Below are 14,543 nucleotides of genomic sequence, written 5' to 3' on the forward strand. Positions count from 1 at the left end.
TTTGAGGGGTAAAGTTCCTTAAGAATGACAAACTGGCTAGCCCACAGTACTTTCTATACCAGACTTTAGAAGACAAAAACCAAAACAGAAGACAGACACATGGTGTATAAACACTTCTTGGCAAGAAAGTATTTTCTTTTAGTGAGAATCCTAATAGTGTTTATCATTAAAATCATTAAATGCAAAGAATGTAAAGAAAATACAGTGAAGAAGACACATCTTTTGTTGTTACATGTACTAAAATAGAAACACTGAATTTAGACAAACTGACTTGATCCTCATAAATTAATTTGTTCCTAAGCTAGATTCTCTTCGTTAATAAATCACCAAGAAAATGTAGCTTGAATTAATGAAAATGCCACACTTGCATTGTCTAACAGAGGACCAGAATATAAGATTTCACTTTGAAAAGATTTTCAGTTTCTGAAAGTGAAAGTCTTCTTAAAAATGCTTTTGTTAAGAGGTTAAAAAATTCATGAGTTAAGAAAAAATGTTAATTGCACCATGCTAGTATGTGCCAACAGAATAACAAAAGAAAAGCAGATCCCTTACCTATTAATGACATAATTAAAAAAAAATCAACTTTCAACATAAATGTCCAAATTTTTCTATGCTTAACCAGACATCCAAATTCAAAATTTAACTACCACACCACCACCATAGACTACAAATGATTGATGGCCTATTTACAGAGAGCTTACATATATATCATTATCTTCAGATCAAAATGACTGCTGTTTGGAATAGCAGTATGACCCACACATTCTGAGATTCAAATGAAAAAACTAAAAATTCTCTAAGAGGATAAATATTTCAAATACACTTTATTTCCTTTTACATAAATGAATCAAACACATTTGCTTAAAAAGTCCCCCATGACATATTAAAAGACCTTCTCTTGAAACAGGCCTCTTTCCAACATGAAAAATCATTAAGAGGTGGTGGTAGGAAAATTTCTTCTTGCCTTTGTTCAGAGTTTTTCCTTCAGTTAAATGAACTCCATCAATACACACACTATGAATACTTAAGTATAAAGCAGTGATAAATGTTAAGCTACTGTTAGGACTACACTTTTGCCTTCTTAAATTGTAAAAATTTCAAGGACCAGATTTATATCTGCTTGTAGGTCATCTTTCAAAACTGTTCTAATTTTGCCATCCCTTCTTAAATACTATCACCAGTGAAGAAGTACTTGAACAGAATGATTAGCTGGAAGTACTCTTTAAACAGCAATGATGTCTGATTCTAAGCACAGTATTTTAGTACTTCACATTGCAGTCCTGTAAGTTCAGTTCTAAATTATCCAGTGCTGTGACAATTACTCTGTGTTTGGACAACAAAACCACCCTAGTAAGTACAGGTATCTATAAAAATGAAATACTGGTTTTATTGTGGTTGGTATTGTTTCAGAGGATACTGCAAAGTTGACACTGCAGCAGGCAAGTAATTCTGATTCAGATAACCCTCCTCCACCTACACAAAGAAATGAGAACTTCCCAAACAATAACAGATGTCAGCAGCACTTGCAGTTTAATCTTTCATGAGAGAATACACTCTGCCATGTGATGAAACACCAGAAAAAATTTAATGCTACCTTTCATTGAATAGTTCTTGATGCAATCACAAATAGAGAGATCTAGTGTTTCATCATATTCTTGGAGTGCAACAAAGGGCAATTGGGCTCTTATCAGCAGGGAAATAAGGGTCCCAAAAAGGAGTAACATCAAGAGACATGTCAACAATTCTTTCTTTATTTTTTTTTTTAAACACATAACACTAGTGTACTTCCATATTTTGGAAGGGGAAAGAAATACTCTCCATGCTACAATGCTATTGTTGATACCTGTATTATTAGGAAATACTTAATAGGGACTAATAATACTATTTCTTAATTTCCTTGCATCTTCCTTCTTCAGTATTTACTATTATTCTGACTCAGAAAATTGCCAATATTGTGGCTTACACCCATACACTGAATATATTCCATCTTTTGCAACTGAAGCATACATTTTCCCCAAATTCACTAAATGTCTCCTTTTCATTATTAAACATACATTCAACAAAAAATCAAAACTGTTTTTCATATAACTCTTTCCTTCTTAAGACTATCTGACTGTGTTCACACCATGAGAAGAATCAAAAATCTCACCCTGGTTTTAATTCTTAAAACTCTACCTATCTATTGTCTCCTTCCCAGCTCGCAGTCACTTTCTCTAAACCCCTCTCTAGTGCTGCACAAGTATCAAACAAACAATCTCAAGCTCAAGAGACATGCTCTGCTACTCAGCTTCTCTGTAACATGTCAGAGAATCATACAATACCAGGCTGGAAGTGACCTCAAGCTCACCTGGTCCAACCTTTCTTGACAAAAGCACACCTTAGACAAGATGGCCCAGCACCCTGTCCAGCTGAACTTTAAGTGTCCTACTGTTGGGGAGTCCACCACCTCCCTGGGGAGATTATTCCAGTGGCTGGTAGCTCTCCTGGTGAAAAATTTGTGTCCAAGTCCAAAGGGGCTGCATGCAAAAGGATTGCACTTTCATGCTTTCCATACTGAACACCTACTGCTCTGTTTTCTCAGCCACTGTGTCTTGGGCTAGTTCTCTTAACAGCAGGACTGCCAGCAGAACAAGTAAGTTTGTATGTATTAGTGGAAATGAATGAGTCAATTTAGTTGGTGGAGAAAATTATAGTGTTGTGAATAGAACTGTGGAAAACCAGCCAACTACTATTTTCTGTTTGGAATTATTTTCACACAAAGAAAGGCAGAACTATCACAAGTTATTTTTGAAAGAAGGGACAGTAAGGCTATGAACTTTATTTTTATTTTAAATGAAAAATACATCCTGCAGAAAATCTTTATCATTAAGCGGAAAATTCAGTTCAACTGCAGAAAAGATAAATGCAAGAGATGCCTGAACTTTTCTTGCCAAAGATCATACTAAATTTGCAATGCTTACATCTCTAGCTTTATCATACCATTTAAGCTAACTCTGGTATTGGATTCTTTTGCATCTCTCATTGTGCTGATGCACAGCTCTGCATGTCTCTTCTCCCTCCTGTTACTCCCTACTCACATGCTGTATCTAAAAGGAGTATGTATGTATTAGTCATCTTCCAGTTTTATTTGTCCTAACAAATACTTGAGAACATTCTGGAGCAATTAAAGATATGAAGAGGAAGGCTGGTGATCTTTTTGATAACTTTGTCAAAATAAATTGTGGTCTGACAACCATGAGGATAATCACATTTAACAGAACTAAAATGATACAAACACTATTTTAGTCTCAGTTGTAAGCAAAAAATGGGACAACTCTTGCTGATAGTACTTGAGAATGGCATAGTGATGCATATCATTACAAAGTCAGTCAGTAGCATCTCTGGATGAAGATAAGGCTCCAAAGAGCCCCTCAAACTAAAAACCATCTCATGTTAAGGTATCCAAAAGGTGAGATCAACACCATGCAACAGTAGCATTTTCTTCTTCCCTTCAGTGAAATGTGTGTTTCTTCAGTGCAAAAGCCACTTGCAATACCATTTCACCCTTGTTTTGCAGGCTCCTTTGTATCAGCCCAACAAAAGGTGGGGCACTGTTTTAAGATAGGTCCATGAAATAAAGGGTTAAAACAGCAGAGCCTGGTGGGAGCAAGGGTCTTAACCATTGTGGTGAGACATCAGAGCAGTCCTTGAACAGCTGTATCAGCACAGGAAGGGCAGTGAATTGTAGCTATGAGAAGAGCAGCAGGGGTGGTAAGGGCAGGCATTTTTCAAGTCAGCTTTACTGCAAAGAAAATTGGTCACGTAAGTACTCCATAAGCAGCAAGTTGAAGAACGTTTCGTAATTATAGCCTCAAAACTCAAGCTGGAGACAGTACAACCATGTTTTGGGTTTTTTCAAAAATATCATACCAGCAAAAATCAGGTTCTACTCTGAAAACTCTTGCCCAACAGACACTATAAAATTGCTTCTAAAAGAGGTCCTGAGAAAACCACTCTTAAGAAACAGCAATGAGTAATGGGGCCTATAACTGGTTTGAAAATTCAACCAAATCATCATACAACACTGTCTTACAGTTGAAAAGCACAACAGTTATTTGGCCAAATTATATTCTATATTTCTCCAGTCAATTACTTAGCAAACATTTTTCTTTAATAAATGGCATAGCTCCAAGTATCTGCTTAAAAACAGAAAACACAAAACCCAAAAACCACCACCACCACAAAATCCCAACTCTTCTGAAATGAAGAATTTCATAATACCCTTTTAGCTCCTGAAAGTAGCAAGCCTCTAAAGAGACACTATCCATAAAAAAACCAGACCAAAACAAGAATCCCAAAACCCCCACAAGAACTGGCTGAAACTATACAATGTGCCAAGTACACCCGGCACCTGTGGCAGAACAAAACCACGGAATGCAGCTTTGGGCGTCTGGCATGAAGGTAGTCAGTATCCTCTCTGCCACCTCTGTAGCAAGAGCTGAACTCAACTATAAGACTGAGGCAAAAGTAACACCAGTAGAAGATTGTTGTCACGTGAAATACATGTCTTCCCCATGCAATATTTCAGTAGGCTTCATGGCATCCTGTTCATCTTCACACCTCATCTTGGAAAATTCCATTATGCCCTCATACTTCACTTTTTCACCATCTGCCCTGCCTAGACAGCAGAGGATGGGATCTCCTACGATCAGGAGAAGCACAATGGCAGGTGGATCAGCTTGTACTTTGGGCTAAATCCAGAGCCCAGCCAGGAAAAATACATTGAAGACATGAGCACATCCATAATGCTCTGCCAGGGATTCTGAGAGTTAGTTCCCTCTGGGATAAGGTGGAACACATGTATGCCATGGCCCAAGCTGGATTAATGACAACCTCTACTTCAGCTTCTCCAAAACATCCTTTTAAGATGCTCTTAGTTCACTTTTACATTTATACATTTCCCCTCTAAGGCTCCACATGATGCAGGATCTCTTCATCAGAGACTCTACTGTTCTGACCAAGCTGCAAGCAGGTAGAAGAAGCTTTTCAGGATGTCCTGACAGGTATTTTCTTTGACCTCCTCAGGCAGAGCATCTCTGGCCAGCATTCATCAGCTCCCTTTTCTGGGATGGGAGTATGTGGGCAAGACCCAAACCACACTCTGCTTAGAGCTCCCTTTGGCTCCCTGTTTTTACATGTCTCAACCCACATTCCTTTTTTTACCTCATGTTGCCTGTTTTTCTCCATCCTCATTTTCTGTAGTTTCTCATTCTCAAGGAGGGCTCTCATGTTTTATTAGGAATAAATTGATATCTGTTCCGAAGAAAAAAGCCAACAGAAACAATGACTCAAAGCAGTTACTGAAAAAAAGCAAGAAAAAAACAAGTGTAGGACATTCCTCACTCCCCACGCCACAGTTTTACAGATCATGCCCTCTAGCTATTCTAGATAAGAGATGTCACTTACATAGCAATTACATAATAATTCTTCACATGGACATCATTCCATCCTTGCCAACCTTCTCCTGAGTGTTCACATGAGGTGCAAGGTGTTTGATGCTCATCACCAACACATGGTAGTAAGTATTGCTTAACAATGAGAATTGTTAATTGAAATTGAAAAACACCAAACTCTGAACACATTCATTTAAAGTTCAAGAATGTCCTACCTTGGAGTTCAATATTAAAAACCTAAGCTAATATGCAAATGAAATAAATTCTGCATTTGAATATTAAATGAACAGTTGGATGATGAAGTAGGTAGTATCAAAAGAGCAACTGTTTTGGCAGAAAGCATGTCATAACAATAGAACAAATTTAGATAGAAACAGAACTTTCTTCAGTATTAGTGCAATCTGTGTGAAAAACTGAGGCTAATGATGTTTAGTGTCAGTTTTGCATCTGATCATTCACCCTCAAGAAATCCAAAGGAAAAAAAACCTGCTAATTTGCAAAAGGACCAGGAAACACCCTATGAACCACTACAAAGCACTACACTCCCTCAAGCTCCCAGGCAATTCCACATCCCATGAAGTCGCTGCACACATAAGCAAATTTCAAGACTTGCTTGCTTTGCAATTTGATATTCATATAGGCCATTGAATTAAGCTAAAAGATCTAGCACCTCATTTCTCTCTGTTCACATAAACATGTACCACTACAAATGTAGATTTTTCAGCCAATGGAGAGAATCCAGCTTCAATACAGGATGCACTGTTGCAGTCTACTGCTTTAGAATGCTTAACCCATAGTTCCCAAAGCACCAGTGCTGATATTTGCAGGGTGTGCTTCTCACTACACAAGTTTTCACAAGGAGCAAACATACAATTTTGGCATTAAATTTTTCAAAACTGCCCAATATAAAATCAAGTCAATGAAAATGAAAGTCAATGAAAACATACCTCCTTTCATTGTACCTGCTAGAGGGAAATACCGTGATCTTTCCAATGGGCTTGGCATGATTTAAGCTATGTAATGCTTTTCCTCTCACTCTCTTACCACCTACCCTGTTTTTCAATGAGAAATCCTGACCAAAACTCCATCCTCCCCATTAATCTATGGATCAGTTAGTAAAATGCTTGAATACAGGGAATTTGCATTAAAAACTTTATCTTAATGACAGACTTTGGTGCAGTTAAATCACATTTTCACCCTGTGCAAAGTAAGGCTAGATTATCATATGCTTAACAATCAGAATATACATACACAATAAAACTGTTACTGCTACTTGCTACAAGACAAAGAATTTCAAACAGCCTAATGTTATAGTAATCAAAACTAACCTTAATTACTGTAACAATGCAACTGCTGAAGTAGCAGAGTACATACACCCTTAATTATGTCTGTTTGTGAGAGGGAAAAGCAAACTGATCCTAGGCACAGGCAAAGTAACAGTCTTTTCTATCTTTCAAGTTTCCATCTTCTTGCCAAAAATGCACTTTCCTTTGTTTTAATTTCTTGAGCCACATGGCAGCTGTGGATGTCTTTGGGTTTACAGACAAGTGCTAGCAGCAAGTGCAGTATGTTAATGAGTACATACTTCCTGGAAGCAGCTTAACCAGAATGAAATAGAAGAAACAAAAAGTTCCTGACATCCTCTGTTTAAATATTACAGTATTTTAGCAAAAGGATACAAGTTAACAAGAGGTAGAGGAATAACAAACTAACAACTACATTTACAAATCACCAAACAGTTTAGATATTCATTCACCTAGCAACATTTTAAAGGAGGATTTCCTATGTCTCTAGTTTTAACATCACAGGTAAGATAGACTAACACAAAAGTAGCAAGGTATCACAGAACTACTGTGTCTCTCTAGAGAAAAGGGTCAGTGCAAGTAGAACCGTGCCTCTCTGCCCTTCCTAAGGGGAGAACTTGGCTCAAAATGCCCATGAGGCTTTCTCTGGTGGAGATCAGCTGTATTATAGAAAAGATTTTTGCTTTCTCAGAATCTGGACACTCATATAGCTCTTACATGCAGAACATATTAATATGCCTCCCTGATTTACTGAAAAGTATTTCTAAAACCTTCAAAATTATTGCTCAGAACTACAGATAGATGACATCCCAATGTAGAGAAACTGGTTGCTTATTCTAAAGTCACAAAATTTGTGGCTTTAAAAACCCACACAAAACAAACACCAAGGTGTTTCCACACCTTTGCTGCATAGCACAGTGTTAAGAAGTTAGCCTAACCCTTACTATATGTATAACAAGGAATATGTACCAGAACTCATTCTATCAGAAGCCAGCAAACACCTTTTCTTTCTGGGCAGGGGAAAGCAGAGAGCATTTTAATGGCAGAAATGAAAACTTTGTTACATTTCTTAGTTTGAATATCAAATTAAAAAAAAAAAAAAAGCAAACCCAAACAAAAAGGACCATATAAATACAAAATGAAAAACTTAAAAAGAAAAAAAACACCCCTCTTCTAAAATACTATTATCTTAAAGACCCATATGGCAAGTGTAGGGATGAAAACAAAGAATGTTTTTGCTCTATTTTTCTCTATCTTCATATATAGCTCTAGATGTCTAACTGCTAGGTGCTAACGTCTCTCACCAAAAACTTGAAGTCTTGAATTAATTCATTATATGAACAAATGCAGATGATAAAGTGGTAGTTTAGAGTAGTAATTTTTTCAAGTACTAAGCAGGGTAAGGTCTTAAAGAGTTCAATGCTAAAAAAATAGACTCCTTTTTCTTGCCACCTGATGATTTCATTGCCAATGGTGCTTTCAGCGCTTCCTTTGAATCTGTCTCTTGCCATCTGACACCTCAGTGAATTGATTTGGTGTGCAAAAATAATTATGGATAACCCAAAGAGATAAAACCCACATTGTTTTCTGCCTATGCAAAAGACCTTAACAGTGGATTGGAGAAACACTTTAATTGTGACCCATGAAGGCTCTAGGAATAAAACCTGATTTCTCAACAGTGCAAGTCACCAGATGGGCTCAGCTGTTTTGTGAAACCTTACTCTTAGCAGACGTGATTCTGCTGAGATGCGGAAGAAACAGCAAGGGAGATGGCAAAGAGAGGCTCAAAGAAGCCCTGAAGAGACTCTTGTTTACTGCTGCTGATCCCAACACCACAGGCAGGGCAGCGTCTCCCTTTAGCTCCGTGCATAGCATACCCTCTAAACTGCTGTATTCCAGTTCTCTTGCTTCACAAACCAAGACTCACTTTCATTTCCTGTCTGTCAATATTCACCTTATTTTCCAAAACAGAACACGTGGGTTTCAGAGAAAAAATTATGTTACGTTTGTACAAACAAAATGGGGTCCTAGCTTACGACTAGCCCTCCTGAACACCAGGATAACGAAGAAATAAAACACGTGTGATCCTTTCCCAACCATTGCAGCAGAAGGGAAAAAAAATAAAAGGAAACAAAGTGATTTTATCTTCTAGTTTTGCAACTCTAAGACAACACATTTCTCACTTCACTTACCTCCTCAGAGCTCCACTGCTACTTTGTTCTCTTTCCCATTTCCCAGGAAGCATTTCTACCTCACAGCGGAGAAACTGCTTATGGAAGGAAAATACTTGCAGTACAGCCTGAAACCACAGCTCTCCTTTTGGCAACAGCAGTAGGTCAGGCAGCTCCTATTTAGTGCCTGCTATTCACTCTCTTCTCTGTGCCATATCCCACCTGCACTGGTACAACTGCTTGTGTGGCTGCAGTGAACTGGATCAGGAAGCCAAATCCAGGTTAACTAAAGTCCCTTCTGCTTTCCCTTTTCTGTAGGGTTATTTTTAACCTAGATCAATCTCAAATTCAGTTCACCTTGTTGTCTCATAAATAGTTGCTCCAGCACACTTGAGGGCACACAGACAGGAAAACAAGTGGCAGGAGACAGAAAAGCAGAACTGCAACTGAAAGAAATGCTTATGAAATAGCACCTTGCGCCTGAAATGAAGACAAAGCTTGAGAGCAGTACTGCAGGGCAGACTTTTTACCAAGTTCTAGCCCTAAATTTCACAAGTTTATAAGGAAAATCCCCACTGACTCAAGGTTCCTAACACTGAGAACTTTGCAAGCTTTAAATGCTAGAAGCACTGATTAAATAAAACAATACAAAACAAACCTGTCTACTCAGATCTGATCTGGAACTCACCTGCTGTATAGCAGAAACAATATTCTTTATTAAATCAACCACTGTAGTTTAGAAAAAAAAAGCATCTGGACAAACAAGTCCTTTATGATGTCTAGTAAGGATGCAGACAAAACACAAAATCTGAAAGCCGTCCAAAAGCCTTTCCAAAGGAGCTCTGTCCAAAGGAGGGATCTGTGGGCTCCGGAAGAACTTTCATTACCTGGAGAAGACTCCCTGCCAGACTGGTGTGGAGTGGAGCAGAGCCCTTCACTCCACACCGTAACCTGCACTGCTGCATCCTTACATGCTGCTCCCTGTACCAATGAGAGGCTTCATTTCTGCAGCACAGCAAAGCCTTAATTAGGCTAAGGAATAAAGTCACTTGAAAGAATATGAGAAATCCCAGCATTATTCAAGATACTACTTTTGATTCTGTCAGTTCTATGAATGTGGATATAAGGGTAAATGAACAAACACTAAACAAACCCAGCAACAAGGGAATGCCAAGCAATTTAAAATACTCTGTCTTTAAAGTAGTCTGAGCCTGTAATAAAGGCCTAACCACAACGGCTAAATACAAACCAATTTATCACTTGGAGGCCCTTCTGACCTTTTGTTATGCTACCAAGTGGCTATCTTTAATGAGTGATAACCTCTCTCTTTGCTAGTCCAAGCTGTGAATAAGCATTTTGTTTTTAATTAAAGCAGAATTTTCAGATGGTGCCTCTCTTCACATGGTGCATACTGGTAGTCTTACATTGGTGATTACAGCAGAGGAATTTTCAGATATTTCTTCAGCGAGTAATTACAACTATTTCTTATTTTCTTATTGCTGAAACCTACCTGATTAATAGATGATACAACCCCAACACAGTGGGAAAGAAGCTTTACATACATTGTTTAAAGATGTTATTCTTGCAGACCATTCCAGCACCACTCCAATATACATTGTTAATTACTCTTTATACAATACATATTTAAGATGATGCTCTAATCCAAGAACAAGGCTCCAAAAGCTACCCATTTCAAAATTGGAGAGTTAAATACAATGAACAAAAGAAAAGACACTCTCTGTTGAATAAAACTACACTCTGATCAAAACCACTCAAACAAGAGTCTCTGGAAAAGTGACAGGGAATTAGCTACCTTGGGATAGCAATGGATACAGAGCTTTTCACCTCTACTTCACCAATTTTGATCTAACCAAGGTCAGCAGTGATAGAGCCTTGCCTAATCTAGTCTTTACAAGAAATATACTTGTGGTGTCTTTTGGTCTTCAACAAGAAAATACAACAGAATGACCCAGCACTGAATGCACATGAAAAATAAGAAGAAAACCCCTCAGTTCTTAAGAAATATACCCAGAGGAGGCTAAAATCTACTGGAAAAAGAAAAAGTAGAAGGCTGCATCCTCCTGTCAAGCACACTTCAAAGGAGCACTACTTAAAGAATAATTATAGGAGTTAAAAAGCAAAGAATTGACTATAATGGGAACTCTGTCATACTGAAGATACTGTAGGGAATGCTTTGAGGAGAAGGAGGAGTGAATGAACATAAAACTCACATGCAGAATACACATCACACATGCTGTACTTGGCTATTTAAAGACCACAGAAGCCGAAGTTAGTAAAATCATGCTGGATTAATAAAGCCAGAGATCTGGCTACCAGGTAAGAAGACACATGTACAGAATTATACTTTGAATATCATGTACTGTTTCCCTTTAAAATACATTTTAAGAGCAATTTGCTACCACATACTGCCACAGAAAAAGCAGCAAAGACCATATGAATCCCAGCAAATAAAACTCAGAAGCCAAGCCCATGTCATCAAGATCTACTGGAAGAAGAGAAAGTTTACAAATCTTCCAGTCCCTGAAGAGTGTATGCTAATCACCTGGTCTCTAATCCAGTTTGGTGGTTACAAAGAAACAGACAACATCACAACTAAGTACTCTTGACACTGTTGGGGGGAAAAGGGAAATGGACAATGGGAGAAACAACCCAACAAAAACCATAAAGAAAACACCAAGTGGGATTACTCTTCATTTATAGCCAAACTTCTTGCTGTCATGTATGACATTCCTTTGCATATCTAATAGGGCAAATAATTCAGAGCCATACATCATAATTACTTTAAAAATCTGTATTATCGTGTTATCTGAAGTAAAACACAAAACTTTCTACAAACTACATACTTTTGTAGGGCTGACATTCATTCTAGTTTAGAAAGTAGTTCTAGTAAAGTTAAAACATCCTGTTTCACATAAAATCAATAATGATTTTGAAAGTAACAGATTCACTTGCTGAAGAAGTTATGTGACCTTTTTTAAACCTCAGATGTGTTGTAGTTATGTTTCATGATACTTTCACAAATTATTCCAAGATAATGAATAATAATAAAGCTAAAATTTTCCTACATTAATTGCAACAAGTTAAGGAACATTCCCTGTGGCCTTTAAAAAAAAATGTAACTTGCTACACGTTGATATTTTTAACTTCTAGGTTGCAAAAGTTTTCAACTACTGCAAATTGAGCAGCTGAAAAAAAAAAATCAACAAATAATGAAGAGAATAATTAAATGAATATTAGGATGAGAAATCAAATAGAGTAACTTTTATGGCAACTGATAATTGTGCCTCTCCAGATTTCAAATGAAAGATACTTATATTACTATTCTAAAAGGCCCTCAGAATTTGTAGGTTGCTGTGCCCTGTGGAAAATCATGAAGGCATTTAAAACAGATAAAGTTTAAAATGGGTACAGAACCCTTAAGCTTCTTGTAACTAAAGGACAACTTCTAATTTTAGTCCTCCAAATCAAAATCCAATGCATATTAGGAGAAGCTGGAACAGAAGGCCATAGAAATAAACCCCTAACAGACTACACTGAAATTTTCCATCTTGTGTATACACACACAGGTACCTTGCCCTCCCTGCTACACAAGCCCGATTCACTCTTTTGGTGACCAAACTTAAGAAACCACCAGTATTCAGATTCCATTCACCTGCAGCTTCAGCCCAGAAATACTCCAAAACATTTGCTCTCATCTACTACTGGTGTTCACATACACGTGGTTTTATTCCACTTCATAGCCTAAGTGCAGTAACAAGTACTAAAGATACTTGAATATACATGGAAAGCTACAATAAATGAGAAGGATATAAGGACCATAATTAGGTGAACAGCATTTACCGTGCTGACCATCGACAGTGAAAGAGGTCTCAAATTACATTTCATGAACTAGCAAGTATAGTTATCAGGGGAAGCTGCGTTACCCTTCATTGTTCTTTCAGGGACCTTAGCATGTCCTTGATCCACACAATTCCATAAGCTCCATGCATGGATCAAGGGCATAACATCACCTTTAGAATTCAAACCTGGATACTCTTCTGTTACCCCTTCAAACAACTTCATTTTCAGTGTCCTGTAGTCTGGAATACATGCTACTAAAGACACTTAACATGCAAAACTAGAAAACTGGTTCAACAACACAAATAAATAATTCAGAAATATTATAGCTCCAACACATTTTATATTTCTTTAGTTTTTGGTTGCCAGGTATCATATGAATAGATTAAAATCAACATTCATGGACAGTAAACCAAACTTTGTTGCTAATAATTTATTAGTTATATAGTATTCATATATTATCAATCTTCCATGGTAAGTGAATCCTGGTCTTTCCCAGCAGTATGTCAATGATGACCAATTTCTTCTCCTAGTTACAGGAGTTGTATCATTACAGAGCTTTTTGCTGCTAAATATACTGAGTAATTAGACATCTGAGCTTGATGGCTCTAGCAGCACTTCATTTTTAAACACTAAAAAAGGGAGAGAGAGGTTCTGAAAGAAACTCCTTCTGCAACTTAAAAATGACTGTATTTTATAATACGAGAATGCATTACTACTGTGTGTTGTAGTGTTATTTAATTGCACAAACTAATAGCAGTACAGTTACCATGAAGTACAAAATGCAGTGTTTTGTCATCTGAAGAACTTCAAACAATCCACCCTCTCCCCACACTAATCTTTACAGTGATAAATACTAAAATACCAGGCTACAATACTTCCCATCAAAATTAATGCACTCAATTAAAAAATAAAACCACTAAACAATAATGGTCAAATACTCAATGTATTTGGATTGTGAGGTCTATAACAATAGTGAGCTAAGGCACAAAAATTGAAAGGTGAAAGCAATCACCAGAACTAGGTAGATCAAGCAGAGCCCCTGGTCCCACAGCTGGAAATACCCACTGCAGATCCCTGGGAAACCAGAGGAATGCTGTGTGGGCAGGACCCGGCCTATGCAAATCGGGTTACCCAGTTCTACCCCAGACCTCAATAGTAAATACACAAAAAGTACACAAACTGAAAAAAAACCCCAACAAACAAAAAAGCCAAACCCACAAAATCCCCTAACTTCGACGTTTAAAGTTCTTTTCCATTTTAATGCCCTAGGATTTTCCAGTAACAAAGGGTATTGTTGTCACAACACTGAGCTTGCACAACTGCCTGCTCACTACGTCTTGTCTTTACTCTTATCCATCACAAACATACCCAAAGTTTTTTACTAGAAGCGAAGTAAGGAAGTCAACATACAAAAAAAAAAGTCTAGGGTTTTTTTCCCAACAGCTCAATCGCCTCTATATTGTTTAAAGTTACGATGAAATACTTACAGGGGGGAAAAAAAAAAAAAAACCCAACAAAACAACAAAAACAAAGCAAACAAACGAACAGAAACACCAGCAGAAAGCTCCCTGCCATGACGAGTTCAGATCAATGCTTTTGTCTTCCATTTTACCCAGGGCTCAGGAGAGCAACGCCGTACCGAGGGCTCTCCCAGCGCGCTCTCGAGCGATGTAAACACGTCGCGGGGCTGTGGCTGAGCCGCGGGGCGCGGGCAAGGCCGCGGGGTCACCGGGGCTGCACGATCCGGGCGGGCACAGGAGTTTCTGACCTACATT

At 37.9% G+C, this 14,543-nt stretch overlaps 1 long non-coding RNA gene across 1 annotated transcript; it reads right to left on the bottom strand.

Annotated features, from left to right (window-relative positions):
• Window positions 1–1,729: 1,729 nt before the first annotated feature.
• LOC108445598 lies at window positions 1,730–14,493 on the bottom strand. The gene is made up of 3 exons (XR_001860528.1): window positions 14,408–14,493; window positions 5,203–5,292; window positions 1,730–3,781 (listed from the first exon to the last, which is right to left on the bottom strand). It is a non-coding gene; the product is annotated as an uncharacterized LOC108445598 (long non-coding RNA).
• Window positions 14,494–14,543: the final 50 nt, after the last annotated feature.

The sequence above is a fragment of the Corvus brachyrhynchos genome, unplaced genomic scaffold, assembly GCF_000691975.1.
Source record: "Corvus brachyrhynchos isolate BGI_N302 unplaced genomic scaffold, ASM69197v1 scaffold101, whole genome shotgun sequence".
NCBI classification, from domain to species: Eukaryota; Metazoa; Chordata; class Aves; order Passeriformes; family Corvidae; genus Corvus; species Corvus brachyrhynchos.